This window comes from Papilio machaon, chromosome 25, assembly GCF_912999745.1.
Source record: "Papilio machaon chromosome 25, ilPapMach1.1, whole genome shotgun sequence".
In the NCBI taxonomy this organism is placed as follows: domain Eukaryota; kingdom Metazoa; phylum Arthropoda; class Insecta; order Lepidoptera; family Papilionidae; genus Papilio; species Papilio machaon.
The window spans coordinates 2,524,249-2,547,063 of NC_060010.1; the positions used below are offsets into that span (position 1 = coordinate 2,524,249).

Sequence of the window (22,815 nt, forward strand, 5' to 3'; positions counted from 1 at the left end):
AACCCTGCGATTTTAGTTAGTAAGTGGCTTATGCAATACAATGTCATAGAGATTAATAATATTGGACAAAATATGATAAAATAGAATAAAAGCTGTAAAGGCGACAGATAAAAAGCATAAATATAAAACCTTTGTACAGGGAATTTGTGATGTCATTTAGCTTTTAAATAAGAAAAGACATTACTGTATTTTTAGTTGGTTTTTTGTTGGCCACAAATAATATTTAAATCACAACAAACATTGTGTGAACTTGTAACAAAACACATAATAGATAAGGATTACATAAGCATGTAACAATAAAGCCATCAATATTGCCAATGTAAACCCACCTTACAATAATTATTTAGAAATTAATGTCTCAAACGTGCTCAGAAAAAGACTACGTGAGATTAAACTATAGCGAAAATGTATGTTACGTTTTAATTACTTGTTATTTATTAACTCGGTGTAGTAAACATGCTGTAATAATACCACGGAGCTCAGAGATTAAGCACTTGACTTGTTATCTGCAGGTCCTGGGTTCCCCGCCATTTACCGATGTTTTTCGATTTACATATGTACATTTATCCGATGTTTCTTACAGTAAAGGAAAACATCGTAATGCAACCTAAACATATCTGTGAAGAAATTCAAAGAAATATGTAAAGTCAACCAACCCGCTCTGGGCCAGCGTAGATGACTATGGCCTAGTCACCCCTAACATATATGGTAGGCTCCGAGCTCGAGTAGCCCAAATACTCAGTGCTTGGGATAGTTATAAGCTGTCGATTATTGGGTGGTCGATTTTCCCCAGTAAAGATTTTATCAGCGGTGGAATCCGCAGCAATATGAGCTGCAGGAATGGCTCGCACCGGTGCAATACTACGACCACACTAAAGACATACGTCTGGAAGAAGTAACTTTTTTTTGATAAGTTTGCATGACAAAGGCCAAATTATAATCGACTTTCTCTTCTTATCCCTTCCGATGTTCTAATTTCAGAAACAGCTAAATGCATGGTCGTTCGCAACTTAAAAACCGTGGTTTTCCGTGCCCAGATAACTGTTTACTTTTTTTGTTTACGTTTGAATTCTGTCCTTTTTCGGTAAAAACGAAGCAATATCCTGTGTAGATGAATTCGGTGAGTGTATTCAGTCACTTGGAAATAAATATCGTTGAAAGAAAACTGTTTATTCGTAAAAAAGCAGCGTCGGATTTGTTCTCTTTGATTCATTCTGTTTCAAACAAGCATTTAGCAAACATAGTTCGTTAAGGCAGATGTTAGAAATAATTGAAACGTTTTCAAATATATATTGTTTTAACCTCCTTTACGAAAGTTATTAAATTTCACGCACACTTTCATTTTTTTTTCCTATTGTTTGGAAGCCAAAATACAAACATGTATAATGTTAACATTCGAACGAAATTAGTTGAGTTCGCGGCGTCATTTAAACTTTACACAGTTGGATAATTAGAGAGCAAGTCGGCGCTGGCTCTATGCCAGGTGGAAATCACGTAAAAGCCAATTATGAAATTTCATTCTAACCGTCCGTATGAGATAAAAACATAGTTGCATCTACCGCATAAATGTCTTTATCATAACGTTTATTTTCTGTGGCAACACTGGCAGTTGACCGCGTGGAATTAAAAAAAAAATCTATTAGGGATAATGTAGCTTCCCAACAATGAAAGACATTTTCAAATCAGTTCATTAGTTTCGGAGCCTTTTCAATGGTACGAAGTAAACAAACAAATCTTGCCGCTTTATAATATTAGTATAGAAAATGACTACATCGTAGCAGGGTGAAGTAAGTAGACTAGGAGTAGGTAAATGACATTGCGCCTTTTAATGAACAGAATTGGCGAACAGAATTTTAAATATGATCAGTATCGACAACAATGCTATATTTTTTTCTGGTAAACCGTTTGAATTGATGAGAGTATTAAAATTCATCCCTATTTAAATTCGATCGGAAAAGCTAAGATACCATCACAGATTTACGTAATAATGGCTTTAAATCGGCTTCAAATAGACTAATTCCATGAGTAAGCTACGTTAACCAATTGTCTATCATTAATTCATCCATTTTTCTCATTTACTTTTTCCTACAACTATAAAAAGTCAAATAGCGCGTTCTCTTCCCTTCTAATTATTATTTACATTAATTGCTGTAACATTACTATGAAAGTAAAACAAAAAAGCAAAACTTACATTTGACATTGAAACATCAATATAGTAAAAGTCCTTTGTGCCACAGTAGAGCCAAAATACAAGGTTTTAATTTAAATTAAGCAGTTCAACGTTATCTTAATCCCTAATCCAGTCATAAATATCCGTCGCCCTTAGTGAGGAGAAATAAAACACAAGGCGTATATCGCCGAAATTATAGACTGAATAAATTACATTTAGGACCTATTTCCACAGGCACAAGCGACTAACCGTCCGTAATAACTATTTATATTAGCAGAGTATGTAACATTTCTAATAGCTCAACCCCAAATGATCATAGGAATAGTAGTCGCGCGCGTCTAGTCGCCTAGTGGAAAAGAGGTCTTAAAATTTATATGTAATTTTCTGAGAATTATGTCGAAAAACTTATACTTTATTACATCGAAACCATTTATTTAAAGTCTATTATACAAATGAAATAATAACGCACACCATTTTAAATAAGATCCATTAAGTATTATCAAGGTTTCTGGAAGCTAAAAATATGTTCACTTTGAATTAATAGAACTTAGCATAAGATATAGAATTTACTGTAAATTTATTGACTTCAGAATCGTTAAAAAATTAAGTAGTCCCATAGTGAAAATATTACTCGCTAAATTTATATTCATAACTAGCTTAAATACTTAAGATAAAATTAAAATTTTAAATACTATTATATACTTTAACAGTAAATAAATACAATTTGTTTATATACACGTAAAATAAAATATGAAATATTACAGGAAACAGAGACGTTATGTAATAAAACGACATCAATTCCGTGGTTTATAACACATTTCCTTTACCTTCAATGGTTCCATTATATAACATCCTCTACAGTTTGTCCAGATTACACAATAGTAACCGTGATATAGATAAAGCCCCTTTGAAACGGCTTACAATTCCCCTTGCAATATATTCTTCTATGAAACCCGAAGATTTCAGTGTAATAGCTACTTTGGTGGACTAAAGAGAACAGATTTTCGAATAATATTTTACCAAACGAAACTAACCATTGGTTTCTGAGACAGATCTCCGTATAAAATATATCGTCATCCCTGTCATTATCGTTGACAAAACAAAGATAACAATATATTTTAAACGGGGATTATGGTATCAGAAACTCACGATAAGTCGCCTAAATCTTAATATATATAAATCTCGTGTCACAATGTTTGTCCTCAATGGACTCCTAAACCACTTAACCGATTATAATAAAATTCGCACACCATGTGCAGTTCGATCCAACTTGAGAGATAGGATAGTTTAAATCTCAAATTATAGTCGCAATTTTAATTTATTGCTAATTATTTGTCTGTTATTATTTGACAGTCACAATTATCTGTTAACTCCAAATGATTCTAACAGATGTCGATACCTTTCGACTGGGTTGAGTAAGTAATCAATAGATGGCGCTGCTATGGTAAATCTACGAACGTGTCATATAAGCTTATTAACTGCGCGCGGACGGAGTCGCGGGCGACAGCTAGTAGTTACATATAAATTGTGTATCTAAACTTTTTTTTACCCAATGACAATTACGATATTGTTGGTCTAATTTTTTCAATCTTGTCATACCCGACTTCAATTGCGGCGATACGATTATGCCAGCTCGTCTATTAAAAGATAAAGAAAGGCACTATGGGATTGACATGTCCTAAAAGAACGAAAACCCTAAAAAAAAATAAAAAAATGTGACATATTATAAATGTTTATTTATATTATTTCAATGGGGACCAGAATAGAATAAGTCACAAAAGTGATTAGCAGTTTTGGTAATTAGCTTGACTTATATCTAACTTTTTTTTATTTACTCCCAACAATTATTAGTGAAAAAAGTTAATATACTTGAAAAACATTAAACACATTCTATTAGGAATGAACTCGAGTTATTCCTGCGCTACGAAATGTTCTCCATATTCACAAAGTCTAAATTGACGGCACGTCTATGTCTACATTAAGCAGTTCTTTAGAAAAATGTCACAGCGATATGTAAAGGTTCGCTACCCCTGACCTATGAATACATTATTTCCAGAATTTTCATCTTTTTGCTATAAAAAAAAAATTAAGAATACTTACATTTGACAGAATTTTGTTTGGAGAACACTGAGCACTTACTGTCAGGTTAAAATACACGTCACACTAGGATTAGCTGCGAGGATAATTTGACTTTTAAAACGAGCTCGATTTTAAGTGTTAAGGTGTAGTTACAATCATTACAAAATGACTCGAGAGAAAAATAAAATGTTTAAATCAATATGCAATTCAATATACAATTTAGGCCAACAATATATGTACAATTTAGGCCACGAAAATGTACACGTAAACAAACGTTCTCTTCTTTTTAAATTTTTGCTATCGAAATTATAATTATATTTTATTATTTTTACAATTTTAAATTAAATATTCAAAATTTCTATAAAATAAAAATTCATTTTTAAAAATAAAAATGAAATATAAAAATATCGCGATAAATTCTACGACGGATTTTTTAAAGCTTTAAGCTGTGCCTTAACCCGTGAAAAATCTCTGACCATCTCTTGAATTTTTGCAATTCGTCTCGGCAATTAGTACACGACCGTCGACATTTTTGTTTTAACTTATTTCTATATTTTTTTCTACGTTCATTTTTAAACTATTAAAAAGTTTTAAATATAAAAATCCTTTTTTATTTATTTTTTACATCGCAAACAAAGAGCAAAACAACATAGGTACTCACTATTAGACAGATTTAAAAATTAACAAACAGATGTTGCAAGCATACTGTGGCCAATTGATTATCAGTTCAAACCATCAAACGAAATGCCGACAGTAACAACATAGAATAATTTACAAGGAAAAATCCTATGACACGGAGTCAAAACAGTTTTCTCGGTATCTGGTGACTACCCATTAATTGCCCCATCTGTAATACGAGTTTCCACTGTAGTGATACCAGTACAAAAAACCTCTTATCTCTGTTTTTTTTTTAGATCGAATGATATAGATTACAATATGATTTCATATACTTGTTTCTGCAGTGTAAACTCACTAATAGACATACAAGCTTTTATTTCTTCGTTGGAGAGTTCATCGTGTTCTTAAGTGCCAGCATCAATATTTCCTTCCAGTTATAGCGAAAGTTATTTAAAGTTTTATAGAACTATTTTCATCTCAAATAGGACAGCTTCAAAATAGATTCATGATCTCTGGTTACTCCATTAGCTGTTTTATATAGCCTTTAATCTTACTAATATTATAAATGCGAATGTTTGGATGGATGGATGGATGTTTGTTTGAAGGTATCTCCGGAATGGCTCAACGAATCTTGATGAAATTTGACATAGATGTAGAGCATAGTTTGGAAGAACACGTTGGCTACTTAGTAGGTGTTTTTTTAATTCCGCGCGAACAGAGTCGCGCGCGACAGCTAGTAAACAATGAAAGGAATAATGTTCGTTATATAAACTACCTAAAAACACATTGACCTTAAAGTTTTCACTTAATGTATTAACGGATTTTTACTCTGTAACTTTAAGCTTTAGGCGAATCCTTACTTTAAACATAAATAAAAATCCACTTAAGTAAAATGGGCCTGTGAATTTAACTCTTTGTAAGAAAAGATAACGAACGAAATAAAAAATGAAAATAAATTGTTACAATTGTTTTACGGTAAATTAAATTGAAACACTTTGTTAATTTTAATATTTACAAATTAACAACAAACAAATTAAAACAATGAAGGAGTTTAGATTAATAATAGTAACTTTATAAAATATTATCTATTAATACTACTCATATTAGTATTAGAAATACGAATGTATAGATGGATAGATGGATGTTTGTTTGAAAGTATCTCTAACGGATCTCTATGAAATGTGGCATAGATTTATAACACAGTCTGGAAGAACACATAAGCTACTAAAAAGTTATTTTTTTTGTTGTTCCGTGCGCACGGAGTCGTGGGCGACAGCTAGTATTATAAAAAGGAAAGATTTGATTATTTGTTTGTTTTCATTGATTAGACTCAGAAACTATTGAACCGATTTTATTATGAAAAAAAAATCACTTTTGGGAAGCTACACTAACCCCCGGTGACATAGGCTATATTTATTAATATAGTTTTTTATTCCGCGTGGACGAAGTCGCGTGCAATTGATTGTAGAAGATAATTTCTTATGATGTTCTTATGTTTGGGATTTTCGTACAGTGGTGAACATATCAATGTGTTCCCTATTATCCCTAGTTAGGTAACTTAAAGTAGTATTGCAGATATATGATACAATCAAACCGACACATTCTGAACGAGGAAGTTAGAATAATTCATTTGAGAGCAATTACTAATCAATGTTCATACGGGCTTGTAAACAATAGAATTCCATGTAACTATTTGAGGGGCCTCAAATATACATCTACTTCCACGTTAGTTTACATTGTATACTCGTATTAAATAAAAACATTCTGACTATTAAACAAAACCGTAGGTATAGGTTTGTGCTTTTCTCTCTCACGGCATGTTCATAAATGTTATTTCTAAAAGAATCGAATCAAACCATGTTTTACTTAAATAATGAACAAATTAAATTAAAATGAAAAAAATACAGTCGAATTGAAGGAGGTTATTTCTTTTTGAAGTCGGCTAAAAAGACAAACTTTAAAGTTAAATTTATGTGTCTTTTTTTTTCGAATTTTATTTTTGCATTAATCGCATTCAAAAGTTTAGGTCTGCTAGGTATTAACAGAGATGCAAATAATAGTGAATACGTCTTATAAATTAATTCACCTTCCTCTTACTAAACCAAAGAAGTGTACAGAGAAGGCGTACAGAGATCGTATACTTGGCGGTCTCATGATCTACATCAAAAGAATAAATTTATAATGATAGAAGTCTCTGTAATTTTTCAATTAACTTTTTACGTCGCAAAACTTCCGCGTAATCAATTGTGATTGTGAATCACATGAATATAGTGGTACAGCCCACGACATTGTCAGTCAATGGACGGACAATTGCTTCATTGTTCACCTGTACAAGTTTAGAACCGGAATGATCCCGGTTAAAGCAATGCCGGTCCTAAAATAAACATAAGAGTATATTTTTTAAGAGCAATCATTATCTAAAAATCTACTACTAAGAGTGAAATACAAAATTAACGATGGTACATAGAACCGTCATACATGGTTATTGTACGAACTAAGTAAAACTAAAATATGTCATTAAAAGGTGTCCCTTTAGGCAAGATTCCGAAGATACTGGCAGCATTCCCCTTTTGAATGGCTAGACTAATTCTTTGTCCGAGGTAGCTGCCAGCTCTTCGGTCTCCTGTGATGTCGACTAACCTTTTTGCAGTTTCCTTAAAAAGCCTTCTAGCGCTAGGACCCCACGGACCAAGGGTCTCGACACCGAATGGGACAAATTCATATTCGGAGCCTAAACCCCTGTATTTGTTAGCTTTAGCTTTAAAATATATGTTAATCAAGAAAACAATGTGAATTTTAGTAAATCCAAAAAAAAAAAACAACTGACTATCATAGTAACACAGTACCTATCACTGTATCACAGTGAGGAGACAAATACATATCGAATGACATTTCACTCATCAAAATCAGTTCAGTAATTTAACCCGCATATATAAAAGCATACATACGCGCAAAAAACATAACCTTGTCAGTAGGGTAAACATAGAAATACGGATCCGGAATCAGAATGTCCAATGATTCATTGGTAGCTAATTATCCATCGCATCGATTTGTCGATAGTGTAGACTAATTGACTTCCCAGTATGCCAACAAACAGTTACCATTTACACATCAGTCACAGTAAGGCACCAATTAATGTTCTAGGTCTTCGTCTTCTATTACGTAAACACGTCATGATATAATCAGAATTAAGCAAATAGACAAAAAAATTATGATAGCTCAGTGCAGAGCCCCGGTACGTTCCTATGCAGTTCAATTCTCTTTCCAGTTGTACTTGACGATGGCCACCGATGTGGTTTTAGTGGGCAAAGTCTCACATAACCTTATCATTCCTCCGGAAGGCAGGGTATCTTTTAAAGATTAAGAAGAAGATTCCCTTCGATAAGAAAAAAAACAAAATTTTTGCAACCGTTCTTAGTAATCCGCAACTATTGCTCGACGACAATAGTCGACAAGATCGTACCACAAAATTTTCACATTTTCAGTTTTTGATTGTACATGTCTTTTCATTTGTATAAAACTCAGAAATAAATATGAAATTGGTACGAATAAAATACTTCTTAATGTTTAATTTCAGTGATGTTTATTCAAGTACCAAGTATATATACTGGGTACACCCAATACGTTCAGATTACACTCGCGGTCAATGTAGTCTAGTACAGCGGAAGAACGTTAAATTTGATCAAATACAATTCGTGGCCGTGACTATCAATACGGCACCGTTTTTGTATATTTAACTCTACGGTGTTTGAAATAAATTTTAAAACGAATTAAGTTTAAAAAGCTACAGGATGTGACAATACACATAATCTTATTATTAATTATACAAGTGCGTATTATTAAATGCTTGGTGAAAGGCTGAACAAATTATTGTACATAAAATTTTTGCTTTTCTTTATAGGTTTAAATTAAGAATTGGATTTATAATACAGTAGATTTAGCCTCCAACTTTGTGTGCGCAGAATTAAATGTAAAATGTATCTCATAACAGATGAGATAGTCGAGACTATGTTCTATATCTGTGCAATTTTCAATAAGATATTTGTACCGTTGCGGAGTTGTCAAGTAAATACATAAATCAAATGTACCCCACGGGAACACTACACATTTCCGGGATCATAGGTAACCTATGTGTTCCTTCAGACAGTGTTCTACATCTTTATCAAATTTCATCAATCTATGCAGCTGTTTTGAAGACTTCTAATAAACATCCATCTATCCACACATCCAAACATTAATATTTATATTATTACTAGCTGTCGCCAGCGACTCCGTCCACGCGAAATTAAAAATAAAACTTAATTAGTTGCCTATGTATTCTTCCAGACTATGTTCTATACTCATTTCAAATTTTATCCAGTTCCATATAGGCGTTCTGGAGATACTTTCAAACAAACATCCATCCATCCATCTAAAACATTCGCATTTATAATATTAGTAAGATTAATCAGATAGCTCATTTTACATCAACAAATATTTAAATACATGTGTAAAACATATATATTGTGAACGTGTTCCCGAATATCCCGGGGGCCTCAACTGATTGCTGGTCACACGTCGCGTGCGCTCTTCACATGCCTTTGATAAAATACGAGCAGACGGGAATTCTTGCTATGCTTTAAATCTCAAGGAAGACTGAAATATTTAAATGTTTAATATTTCATTCAATGTAATTTACTACAATTATTTGTCTGAGGGAATTAAGTAAAAAGTTACGACTTCAATGACCAATGATTGAAAAATTCGCAAGACGAAGAATGCCGTATTCGTGCTAGGTCCACAGTCTAGATCAGTATAGATTGTATACAATGAAATTCTAAATAAAATTTAATTCCGGGACATACTATAAAAAGTTACTAAATAATAATTCCTTCTCGTTTATTTTATAAAGAGGTACATTATAGGTAATTTATTCATGAAAAAAGTTTCACTCCTTAGGCAGAGTTCTTATCGCTAAATGGAAATATAAAACTTAAATAAAGAAAATAAAGACCGTAATTATTTAAAAAGAAACACTTCCTATGAAAGTAATAAAGGAGTTAATTCGTTTTAAATACACAAGCTACCGCTATAATATTATCCAGCTTGAACTTTACATGAAGACTTGAGGATAAAAAACCAAAAGAATTAAACTTATATATAAATTCTCGTTTCACAATGTTAGTTATCATATTTCTTCCAAACGACTTGACTTGTATTCATGAAATGTTATATACGAGTACATGCATATTCAATAGGTCCTAAATTGGCTACTATCGATTTTTTCAAACCATAAGTGGGTTGTCCACACCTAACATTTTTTTGACAAAATTTTAAATTGTAAGTTCCCTAGAAATAATTTATATGTCAAAAATACAGTCGAATCGCCTCCTTCTTTTTGAAGTCGGCTAAAAACAACGTTTGCCGGGTCAGCTAGTATAATTTTAGAACAATCTATACGTGCATAGAAAACTCTGTCCTTGCATCTTCCTTTACCTGGTTTTCACACAAAACAAATCGCCATTTTTCTCATTTTTAGCCGACTTCAAAAAGAAGTAGGTTATCAATTCGACTATATATTCACCTGTATTTTTTATGTGTGTTATATTCGAAAAAATTTAGATAACAACATAGTTCACATGTACAGTCAGGAACATAAATGTAGATATCTTACTAATATTATAAATGTGAAAGTTTGAACGGGTGAATGATTGTTAGTTAAGAGGTATCTTCAGAACGACTCAAAGGATCTCGATTGAATTTGGCCTAGGTGTAGATATATTTTTCTCGCATGTAAAGGTTTCTCACTTATCCAGGTTCGAATATTATTTATATTTATTATTATTATTTATTCATTATAAAAATGTTATTATTTAATTATTATATTTATTAGCAAGATACTCAAAACAGATGTTTCATAAGACTAAAAAAAATTTTTTTGTTTTCAAAATGACTTGCATTTATCAAAGGATGTTCATATTAACTTCTTAAGCAATTACATCATTACTTAAAAGCAAAAAGTTCAGCTTGTGCGTCACTTTTTGTTAACACAAATATTAGCAAAAAGCTTTCTAAAGACCTTGTCCGTACATTATTAGGATTAATATAGTTTTTTGTTATTATTACATTTAAGATGATCACATATTATTATATTAATCGAATCCGGCATTCTTTACAATAGCAAAGTATAAAGACCATCAAAAGTCACATAAAACTAATATTATAAATGCGAATGTTTAGATGGATGGGTGTTTTTTTGAAGGTATCTCCGGAACAATTGAACGGATCTTGATGAAATTTGGCACAGACGTAGAACATAGTCGGGAAGAACACATAGGCTACTAACTCCTTTTTTTGCAATCCCGCGCCCACGGAGTCGCGGGTGACAACTAGTATATACATATATAAATAACATAGTGCAACCAAAAAGTATCAATAAATAGGAAAACATTTTTTAGATCTGTAGAGCACACGCTATCTCTGTCGTTCTCAAAATATAATACTAAAGTTACAAAAAAGGTACAAAATAGTGGTGGTTTGGGAGTGTAATGGAGACAGTAAACGTTGATTTTAATTTTAGAAAAAAAATCGAGTATTTATTTTGGCAAAATGTATTCCGCATGAATATGAAATGGTTTCGAAATAGAATTTCCTGACCATTCAATTATAAAGCAAATAAGCCATCAAAAATCTATTTCACAATAGAAAAAGTATAAAAACCCAAACCAATATTCGTCACCTGTCACGTTGACAGAATATTTTTTTTAATTTGCAGTTCGATTAAAGTTGAAATATTCTCACATACGAAATTGCATCACGTGTATTGTTTTTGACGGGAAATAGAATTTTTTTTAGGAATGAATTCGCTACGTAAAAAAATACGTTTTCATTTCGTATCCGATTTAACGAGCATTAATAGAAGCGTTGTGATTTTTTTTTATAACAAAACATTGATATTGCAGAAATATTTTTACATTTCAAAATATAAATGTGTATTTTTAAAGTTTGTGCATAAAAACATCATATGCTGCGACATTTGTATTTGTATTATATAGTTATCACTTTCATTCTCTTTGACAAAAGAGAGACAACAATATGTATTAATACAATTATCACAGCCGAATCCTACAATCATTATAATAAGCTCCCTAGCCTTATCCTACTCACATGGTGTCAGCACGCAAGGTTTTATAAAACTTAATGCTTTGGCTAGGTCCTGTAACGCTCCTGCCTCAATGACCACAGGTTGCTTGTCTATAGACGTCAATGTTCTAATATAAAAATGTTTTGGATTAATTTTTACGGCTGTCGACTGCCTGTCGCCAATCTTATTTGATATTTTAAATTAAAAGTTTATCTTTTAAAGTAAATTAATAAATTAAAGCTAAATACTTAAATATGCATTAACAATAATGAGTAATAAAACATAATAAGTAGAACAGAGAGCGGAATCCTAGGATTGTGTTCTAATATGGCTATGTTTTGATGGTCTAAAAAAAGGTGACATTAGTGTCTAAATCAGTAAAGTGACCCGTTTTTTGACGTATAAAATAGTAAAGACACGAATCTAAATATGGTTTTGTTATTTTTTATAGTTACTTAAATTGAACCAAGTAACCTAATTAAATCTATGACTCATGAAATATAGGTTTAATATCTACTTTTTAATTAACCTATTTATTAAAATATTAGCTGTCGCCCGCGACTCCGTCCGCGTGGAGTTAATAAAAAAACTTAATAAGTAGCCTATGTGTTCTTTCAGACTATGTTATACAAATTTCAGCAAGATCCGTCGAGCTGTTCCGGAGATACCTTCAAACAAACATCCATCCATCCATCTAAACATTCGCATTTATAAGATAAGTAAGATTTCAATGTAGCCTTTTGACATATTGTGCGATTGTAGTCTATATTTTGTATCAAAAATAACTAACTAGCATATATAGTAAAAAAATATATAAAAGTTTGATTGTCACTTTTGTATAGTGATCAAAGGAGTTTTTAAAAAATGTCGTATTATTAGGTCCTTACATATGAAATTGGCGTTTTGTATGGGAGGAACAAAAAGTCGAATATTTTTTAATGTAATATATTTAATTAATCAAAGTATGAACCATTATTTTCTATGCACTTTTGCCATCTCATAGGTAGTTCATTGATCCCTTTACTAAAAAAACCAGTCGGACGGGAATCAATAAAATCTTTGAAGGCTATTTGGACTGCCCCATCGGAGTTGAATTTTTTCCCTTGCAAGAAGTTATCCAAATTTCGAAAAAAATGGTAATCTGTTGGAGCAAGGTCCGGGGAGTACGGAGGATGTCTTAGACTTTCCAATTGAAGGTCTTCTAATTTAGTAGCCGTCTGTTGCGCAGTGTGTGGTCTAGCGTTGTCGTGAAGCAGCAGTGGCGTGGAGCGATTGACCAGCCTAGGTTGTTTAGCCGCTAGCTTTTCCATCATGGTTTGCAATTGCTGACAATAGACATCAGCCGTAATAGTCTGGCCAGATTTGAGAAAACTGTAATGAACAATACCGGCACTAGGCCACCAAACGCTTATAAGTAACTTTTTTGGGGTTAATTTTCGCTTGGGGCAGGATTTGGCTGGCTGGCCAGGATCCAACCATTTCGCTGAGCGCTTCCGATTATCGTAAAGAACCCATTTTTCATCACAGGTAATGATTCGGTTTAAAATACCTTCATTATTGTGCCGGTTTAGTAATGTAACGCAACAGTCGACGCGCGTTTGCCGGTTTGCTTCAGTCAATTCGTGAGGTACCCACCTTTCAAGCTTTTTAATCTTCCCAATTTGCTTCAAGTGAATTAAAACAGTTTTATCACTAACATCGCAGCCTGCAGCTAACTCGGACGTGGTTTGCGATGGATCCGCTTCCACAATAGCCTTCAACTCTTCATTATCAACTTGAGTCTCAGGCCGTCCACGGGGCTTGTTCTGCAGATCGAAATTTCCAGAACGAAAACGTTGGAACCAAAAACGAACTGTGTTTTCTTTTGCAACACGACCGCCATACACATCATTCACCCTTCGAGTCGATTCCGCAGCACTAGTGCCACGGCGGAACTCGTACTCGTAAATAATGCGATATTTTAAGTTTTCCATTTTGTAAAATGAGTGACGCAAACAGAAAAAAACAGGAGAAAAAAACAAATGAATGACGGTCATCGAACCACAAATACATGAGTCTATAGCTGTACAAATTTGAATTTGGAATTCCTTACCAAAGAGGAGAAATTCGTGATTAAAGTGGCCAGTACGAAAAACGCCAATTTCATAGGTAAGGACCTAATATTTTCTTTTTTTTTTTTTCTTTAGTTTTACTTTATTAAAGTTTTTTTATTGGACTTTAAAATCATGATTTTTGAATTTTAAAAATCTAGCACTAGACCTCAATAGATTTAGATATGTCTAATTACAATAATGGTCTCTTCCTTGCAAAAATTGATCTTGAGGTCATGCTAATTTAGTTCGCGCATCGTCTACATTCCTAAACTAGTTATGAAGTAACGTATCCTATTGCAAGAAAAATAAGACTGTGATTTGAATGGGTAAGCCATTTGAGGTTACAATTTAAAAGGCTAAAAAAACAGACATTTCAATAATTTGATCTCATGAAAAACTTTATATTTATAGAAAGGTAGGCAACGCATCTGCTATTGCGGATTCTATGGGCGGCGGTCGCTTCGCTATTTCGGCGAATTCCAGTGGCCGCTCACTCGTTTGCTAACTTATTATCCAAAAAAAAAAATATTACGAGGACCAAGAGTCAAAATTTTAATTCGTATTAAGAAAAGGTCTGTTTTAAATTGCACTACATCTTACTAATATTATAAATGCGAAAGTTTGGATGGACGGGTGTTATTACATTTATCCAAAATGCTTAAACGGATCTCGATGAAAATTAATGCAGATGTAGAACATAATCTGAAAGGACGCATAGGCTACTTACGATTTTTTTAATTACGCGATGACAAAATCGTGAGCATAATCTAGTTATGTTCATAAACAATTAAACATAGGAAAAAGAAGAGGAAAATACCAGAACGTATTTGCTAATGATTATATAGAAGTGTACACTTAAGATATAATTTTATCTGAATACATTAAATCAACAATTTAACGTCATGTATTGTTATCGTCATCATGACAAAAGTGCACTTAAAAATGACACTTGTAAGAAATCATTATTATCTTTCTGTAAGGCTCTTGCACAATACAACAAAAATCTTCGAAAACCGACGAACTTAGTTGCTAGGCGACCTACGCAATACAATGGTTCGTGCACAGCGCGCGTCGCCGACATTTCTGTCATAGCCAGATAGTCGCCCGCAACTTGTTTGACAAGATTGTCATGAGAAAAGTCGCTGCAATTTAATGGCGAGCAATGGCAAGATGGCGGAGCAAATCTATACAGTTGACATGTAGTCGCCTATGCCCCTACTGATCGAATAGACGATACACGTCGACGATTCGACATTGTGAGTAGGGAGCGTGCGCAACGCAATTCTCGCAACATGACCACATTAGTTTTGATGTTGCCTTGTGTACGAAGGGCCTAAAATCCTCAGATAGTAGTTCTTTAGTTACAATAGAACTGACTGTAGTTTTTAAGTTCTTACATAAGAGTCTCTTATTATATCAATAACATAATTCAGTAATTGCGCGTCTAGACTTTGCACGGATAGATTATTTTTTAATATGTGTAACAATATTAAATAAGTATATGTTACTAAGGGGTGTTTCTGCGGATGGGCCTAAGGATCAATCGGCCCAATGTGCATATTTTTGAAAAAAAATACTTTCTATGTATTCAATAGAGTTAAATAACTGCTTACCTACTTAAGAATGTAAATTGTAAAATAATCTTACGAATATTATAAATGAGAAAGTTCCGATGTATGACTGGATGGATGGATGGATGGATAGATGTTTGTTAGAAAGTATCGCCAGAACAGCTAAACAGATCTCGATGAAATTTGGCAAGGATATAGAACATCGTCTGGAAGAACACGTAGGTTACTAATTTAGTTGTTTTTTATTCCGCGCGGACGGAGTCGCGGGCGACACCTAGTTGTTAGAATAAACAGTTTCATAGTTTTCGTGTAACAAACATTTTCCGCTTTATGTTATTACGGAAATATAAATGTAAACTTTGGAAAATTCATAATTATTCATAATTAGTTAATGACTTTATATATTTTAGTTTAGTAACTACTTTGTTACTAATTTGTTTTTGCTTAATATTATTTGATAAAAATATTACATCACAAAATATAAATAAAATGTAACAATCTTATTTCTTATCTCACTTTTCACTTCTCACTATCTCATCTCACTTCTCACTGATGTTATAAATGTGAATATTTGGATGGATGGATATTTGTTATAAAGTATCTAAAAAGGTAATAGATAAATGGATCTTGCTGAAATTCGGCATAAATATAGAACATACTCTAGAAGGAGCCAACTACTAGTAAATTTCAAAAATCTGTTTCAACCACAAGTTAAGGTAAATGAAAAAACAAAAATAATGTGGTTAATTTGTGGCATGTAATATTGAATGAAACTTACACACAATTTACACATTTCACACAGTTTCTAATCAATTTTTATAAAAAAAATATAAATAGATTAATAAAATTGGAGTGTATGTATGTACGAGTGTACATACATACACTCCAATTTTATTAATACTTTTTATAATTACTTCGTACACATGATATATTTGCTTTGCTAATGATTATGAAAACCCAAATTTTAAAATTTTTGTCCGTCTGTATGTCTGCAAATCCACGTTTGTTCCGGGTAATCTCCAAAACGAATGGCCCAATTTTGACGGAACTTTAACTGGATGGTAGCTGGTACATTAAGGCATATTATATTATATTACTTTTCTACTGCGCTGATAAAGTCGCGTGCGACCGCTAGTCTTTATAATAAACTAGTTGTTTCTTGTGACTTCACTCGCAACCTTTTTTTTCTGGTTCTAATTTTTTATTACTGTATTCCAATAATAATAATTTAGAATTGTAGAAAAATGTGTTTTAGCTAAGTCGTAGCACATGTCTATTATATCAGTTAATATTTTTAACGAAATAAAATGTACAAACAAGAATACAGCAATTTACATTCATTTAAATAGAACTTATCAATGAATTTTCCTTCACTAGTTTAATATGAAGAAACATATAAATACTTCGCTTTGTTAAGAAAAATCTACATAATACGTTGATAAGAGATTAGTTATCTCAAACCTTCAGTATTATTCTTTTACGTATGATATTACGTTTTGTCTATTTGTACAACGCATATCGTGGGTTTCCACTGGCGAAACATTTGTATAAAACATATTGTCATTCGGTTTAAAAAGATTAAAGAGGAGGTTTCTAAAAAATGACAGTCAATGAACATCTACATTGAAATTACCTTTTATTTAATAACATAAAAACTATAATGTTTTCTAAATTCTTTAAAAAAAAGTGTGAACATTATTTTTCTTTTCGGATTCAAAATTTCAATGATATTATATTCTTGCTTTTATATTTATGTCTACATTATCTTATAAAATAAAACATACCTTTTATGTCGACTATTCTAAAGTCTGATAACTCCACGATTCTTTCACGTCGCTTCTGATATGTGAAATACTTGCAAATAAAACAGCTACACAACGAATATAAGTTCAAAATTAACGGCAAGCTATTGAGAAACGAAGTTTCTTCTTAAATACTTTCATCTTTCTTTTCACAAACGGATCCACTGTGATTATTTTTAAAAGTCAAAAGTTCATTAAAAACTCTTTGCTGATAATCTCACAAGCAATTTATCTGTCAATACTGGCTGGATGCACACCGACCGTGAAAAAAGCCATTTGACTTATGACCAGGTTAAGAAACTTTCGCGGCAAAATTTAAAAATAGAATGGTTGTACGTCAGTGTGCAAAAATGGCGTCGCGCGGTCTCAAGGGTTATTTCGTTCGTATTGTTATTTCTATTGGAAAATTAGCCTTTAATGGGCGGAATGATGCGTAAAAGACTTGAGAGTCTTGCCCACGCTTACTCCGCGACACGACTGAACTAACGCAATCCTTTCGTCGTCAAATATTCAGCTTAATAATTTAAGACCAGTATATAACAGGGCTCTGTATATGGTTGATCTTCGGTGTCACATAGTGTATACATTTGTGATGCAGAACTACATAGAGTTGATACAAAGTTGTGTACTTTTGTAGAAGCAAGGTTAGTTAATATAAAACATTTAAGATAAGGAGATAGAATTTGCAGGAATTGTTTTACATAACAATAAAGAAAATTCCTTGCCTTCGTCTCTACTTAAAATTATCTTCTACATTGTTTTTTACTACATAAGACTCGAAATTTGGGTATTAGTAACAGGTTTAAAAGGAAAAAGTGTAGCTTTTTTTTGTGATATAGGTACAATATTAATAACAGTACACTTGTTACTTTTGGAAACTTAAATGTAACTATAAAATGCGCTCTTTAATTATACCAACACGTGAGTTCATCAGTAATAAGTATACTTGTAACTTTCGATACTTCAAGTGGAATTGAGTGAGTACAGAAATAATAGCCGAATCACGTTAGTTATCCAGATAAATCTATGATATTACCGTTAACTTTATTTTTAGCCAACTTCAAAAAGAAGGAGATTATCAATTCGACTGTATTTTTTATGTGTGTTACCGCGAAACTCCGCCCCTGGTTGTCCGATTTGGATAAAAAATATTTTAATCGAAAGGAAGTGCTTGCAGATGAGTCCCATTTGTTTTTTGTACTTAAACTTTAAATAAAAAATATATAAACAAGGGGTATTCAGCTCTATATGATGTATCAATATAAGACATATAGGTGCGTCTCACAGTAATTTTATTGTACACTTAGTGCCGCCTACGTCTTCATCTTTGTTCTCTAACCATTACAGTATAGTTTCGTGCAGTAGCAATATGTCACTGAACGATCGTGAATACCGTCCGTTTGTATTTGGACTAAACAAATTGTAGAGTCAGCAATCGACATATCGAATGAATTAATTCACAAATTGATTTATTATATTTATATCTATTATGTGTCCATTTGTTGAACTTCAGCGTCACCTTATTGTCAAAGACAATTCGGCACTTAATCTTATCGTAATAATAAGGCTTTATGAAGCATCCAAATATGGTACATAAGTTTTCTAAAAAAAACGTTGGATTTAATTGGCCAATTAAACTATGCGTAGGCAAGTTACAGATGAACGGTATTCACGATTGTTCGGTAACATATGTTCCTTTGATAGACACTCAGCACGTGACGCATTATCTCATACGTGTGAAACCATACTCCATGTTACACTTTCGACTAATATGTATCCAAATAAGATAATGTTTTTTTTCATACTATCATTATAGTATCAAATAACAATTATTAGCCGATCAAAAAAGAGGATACCCAAAAACGTTGTACTTTAGTAAACAAATAAAAAAGTCGAAAATTGGATGAACAAAAAAATTGGCACATTTACTAAAACCTGTTAAGTTGCCGTTAACACCGTTGCTGTTAAAACTTATTGCCAATAGTAAATTTAAGGCTTTTCGTACACAAGGCAATTTAATATTTGAAATTAATATTGTATCCTTGCGTCTCGAGTATCACGTGGCGTGCGCTCCGTACATAACGTTGAATCGTCGACTAGAGACATAACAACTACATACAGTTGATGTATTTATTTGCTCTGTCATCCCGAAAATCATAAACTTAAGTCGACTTACCGACTAAAATACATTAACGTTAACTTGTGTACGAAAGGGCTAACAGATTCCCTTAGTGGCCAGTAGTAGCTTCTCTGTGTGGCTAAGTAAGTTGTTGGTACCACAGATAATAAAGTACTAAACAGTTGACACTTAGTTTTCCGGGCAAACTGGACAAAAATCTATTTTTTTCTCTCATTTTAGACATATCGTTGACCGATCATTAAATTCGATATTTTCTAAGTTATCAATAATTCAATCCATAGGACGAAAACAGTTTCATCTCTTACGAGATCTTATAAGATGTAAAGAGATGAAAATCTTTTAGCTGCATGTGTCGGTATTTAAATTACCTCGGGTGGTTACATTATTTCGGTAACAGCACAGGCGTAGATTTTATTTCATTCCAGTCGCAAACGAGCCCACTTGTGACCACTAAAACGACAAACTAAAGCGTCATTAGTGGTTTTATTTGCACAACTTCGCTTCTCAGAATTTGCAACCCGATGCTCGTATTCGAACGGATGTTATAAGAAATAAAAATAAGCAAAGGGATTCCTAAATAACTCCTGATAGACTGTTAGCGGTTTTAAATACTTACCTTAAATGACATTATGAATTCAAATTTAATTTATGCATTTCATAAACACAGGTTATTTACCTGCAGGTTACTTGCAAAGTTCAAATGATATTGAAAACAAAAAATCCGCAAGGAAAATGAGAAATTAACGCGTGCGGGGACAACGAATTTTCAATATAGAAGTCAACCGTGGTGACCATAGCGAAGGCCTACATTTACATCTTTGTAGATTAGAAATCGGTAGTTTTTAGTGTCATTACAGCTAAAAATTATGACAAATCGACAGATGAGGTCAAAGACGATGCACAGAAATTTCTTAATTACCATCTCTTTCTTATAAAAACAGGGTGGGAAGACGAAAAGAACGAACATTAGGTCTCCGACACGCAAACTCATCAGACGAAACGCGGTATGACTTCCACTTGATGCTTGTCTGCTGAGTGGACGTATTATTTCACCGGTCGAGCTGACCTATTCGTGCAAAATATGTTATTGCTGGCTGTAGAGCCAGTGTTTCGGCAGCGACAACTCATCGTAAGATGCAATAGCAATATCATGCTATAGAACTGATCTTTAGCGCAGTGGGTAATAATTATTTAATCGACTTCATTTGTTCTGGTTGATTAGTTAATTGGACGTTATTAAACGTTTGAATCTTTGCTTGACATCGACAATCTTTACTGCCACGTTCCCACTTCATGTGTGGTCGATAAAATATAATTTAGTCTTCAACATAACTACCTAATCAACTTTAGCGCTATCTATCCATTTTTCTCTAAAACCAATCTCTATCTAAACATCTCTCTACATTAAAAAAGACTTTCCTCATCACGTGACATTACGAGTTCATCGTAGGTGTCTAGTGCTGAAATACGTGTACAAAAAATGTTCATTATTTTTGAAAAGGCCAAAGTTAACAATACGTTTTGTACAGGTGAAAATGTGCTCGTACAGTCGAGGACGATTATTTCCTATCCATTTCGGTGAAATGTCATTTGACACTGCAAATGCAATTAGGTCGAAAACTCGTCATAGCAACATACATCGTTGTCAAATTATAACTCTTATGGTGACAGTTTGCTGTACGATATTCGATCTTATATAAAAAAGCTTATTTAATTCATTGTACCTAACCAGTTTGCATTAATTACACGTGCAATTGACGCATGTGAGTGGTCTTTGGCAGCGTGATGCAACGAAACAGCGCGGGGGCCCTCCGAAAATTTATTAGCTCATTTCCTCGCAACACGATACAAGCGCACCAGGAATAATTCACATAAACTACTGTTTGTAAACTGCAGCCTGGCGTACGATGATTATGTGGCACCTCCCTATTTTACGAGCGCCGACACTAACTACTTTTATTAAGACTTTAACCAACTAGTGTACGTGGAACGTTTAATTATGAAATATAGTTTGTTTGTTGTAGAGATTGCGCGAATTACTAACTACGAACTAGAAAAGTGGAAACATGTTGTCTGTATTTTTTTAATGAAAATAATAAGGATGACAATATATTTGGCACACAACAGGATAAGAATGAGAAATTAATTATTGACAGTATTTATTATGGGCTAATTTCTTTTATTATTTAACGTGGACGAACTCATCGTCCACATCGAACATTCGACCTAATCTATTGGAGTAAAGTATTTAAAGACCAATTGAAGACGATTATCAATAATATAGAGGTGATAAAGACTGACAGTATCACTGATGTGATAATTATGTCACTCTTTTCTGGTGTTCTCCGCCACTGGACATCGTATGATGATTCGATAATCACTATCAAGCGACAAGAGCTTAAAGTTTTGTTTTATTTATAATGTTTAATTACTCATGTTTATTCCTATTTATTTACAATTATTATAAGTATTTAGCTACAATTATTTAGTTTATATTTACGTGTTTATTTTTAATTCATGTATAAAATAAATATTTAATTTATTCCTAAGTAGGGTTCGCGACAGTCAAGCGGGCGGCCGTTAAAATTCAGTTAAAACATCAAGGTTTATAAAACTTTCTGCGCCGACCCCATGTGAGTTGGATATGGCCAGGGAGATGATGATAATGATTGGAGACTCGCTCACGATTCTGATTACAAAAACATCATGAAGTAGAATGTAGTAGGTGTTTCTACTTTTTTCCTCTTATTTCTATTTTCGTCTAGAGTACAAAGAGCACCGTTAATCAATTATTACATGCTTAACTAATTCAAAAACCGTATAACAATTTGCTAATGTTTTCGACACAATTCATATAAATAACTTCAAATAAATGAAAGAATTTGACGTGAAGGAAATGATAAAAATCTAACATCGCTTTGAATTACAAAATAACTAGCTGTAAAAAATTTAAAAAAAAACTTAGTAGCCTACGTGTTCTTCCAGACTATGTTGTACATCTATGCCTAAATTTAGCCGTTCTGTAGATACCTTCTAACAAACATCCATCCATCCAAACATTAGCATTTATAATATTAGACCTTTAATTAGTTATCTGTAATTGAGACCAATACAGGTGGTTGATAAAGTTTCGAAAAGAATTCAAGCACATAGTTGAAATCGTAAGTGTTAAGAATTATCCCGTAAACTATACTGTACCTATGTAGTCATTCTGAGTAC

General features: G+C 32.8%; 1 protein-coding gene across 2 annotated transcripts in view; it reads right to left on the reverse strand.

The window, feature by feature from the left end:
• LOC106711244 (laccase-4-like) overlaps window positions 1-22,815 on the reverse strand; it is a 56,599-nt gene that overhangs the window by 32,933 nt on the left and 851 nt on the right. The window contains exon 1 of one of the 2 annotated variants that reach the window (XM_045684321.1): window positions 17,439-17,973. The exons of the other annotated variant lie outside the window; for it this stretch is intronic. The gene's annotated coding sequence lies outside the window, so the exon portion shown is untranslated. Of the gene's footprint in view, window positions 1-17,438; window positions 17,974-22,815 lie in introns of those variants that run through there. 2 annotated transcript variants of the gene reach the window in all.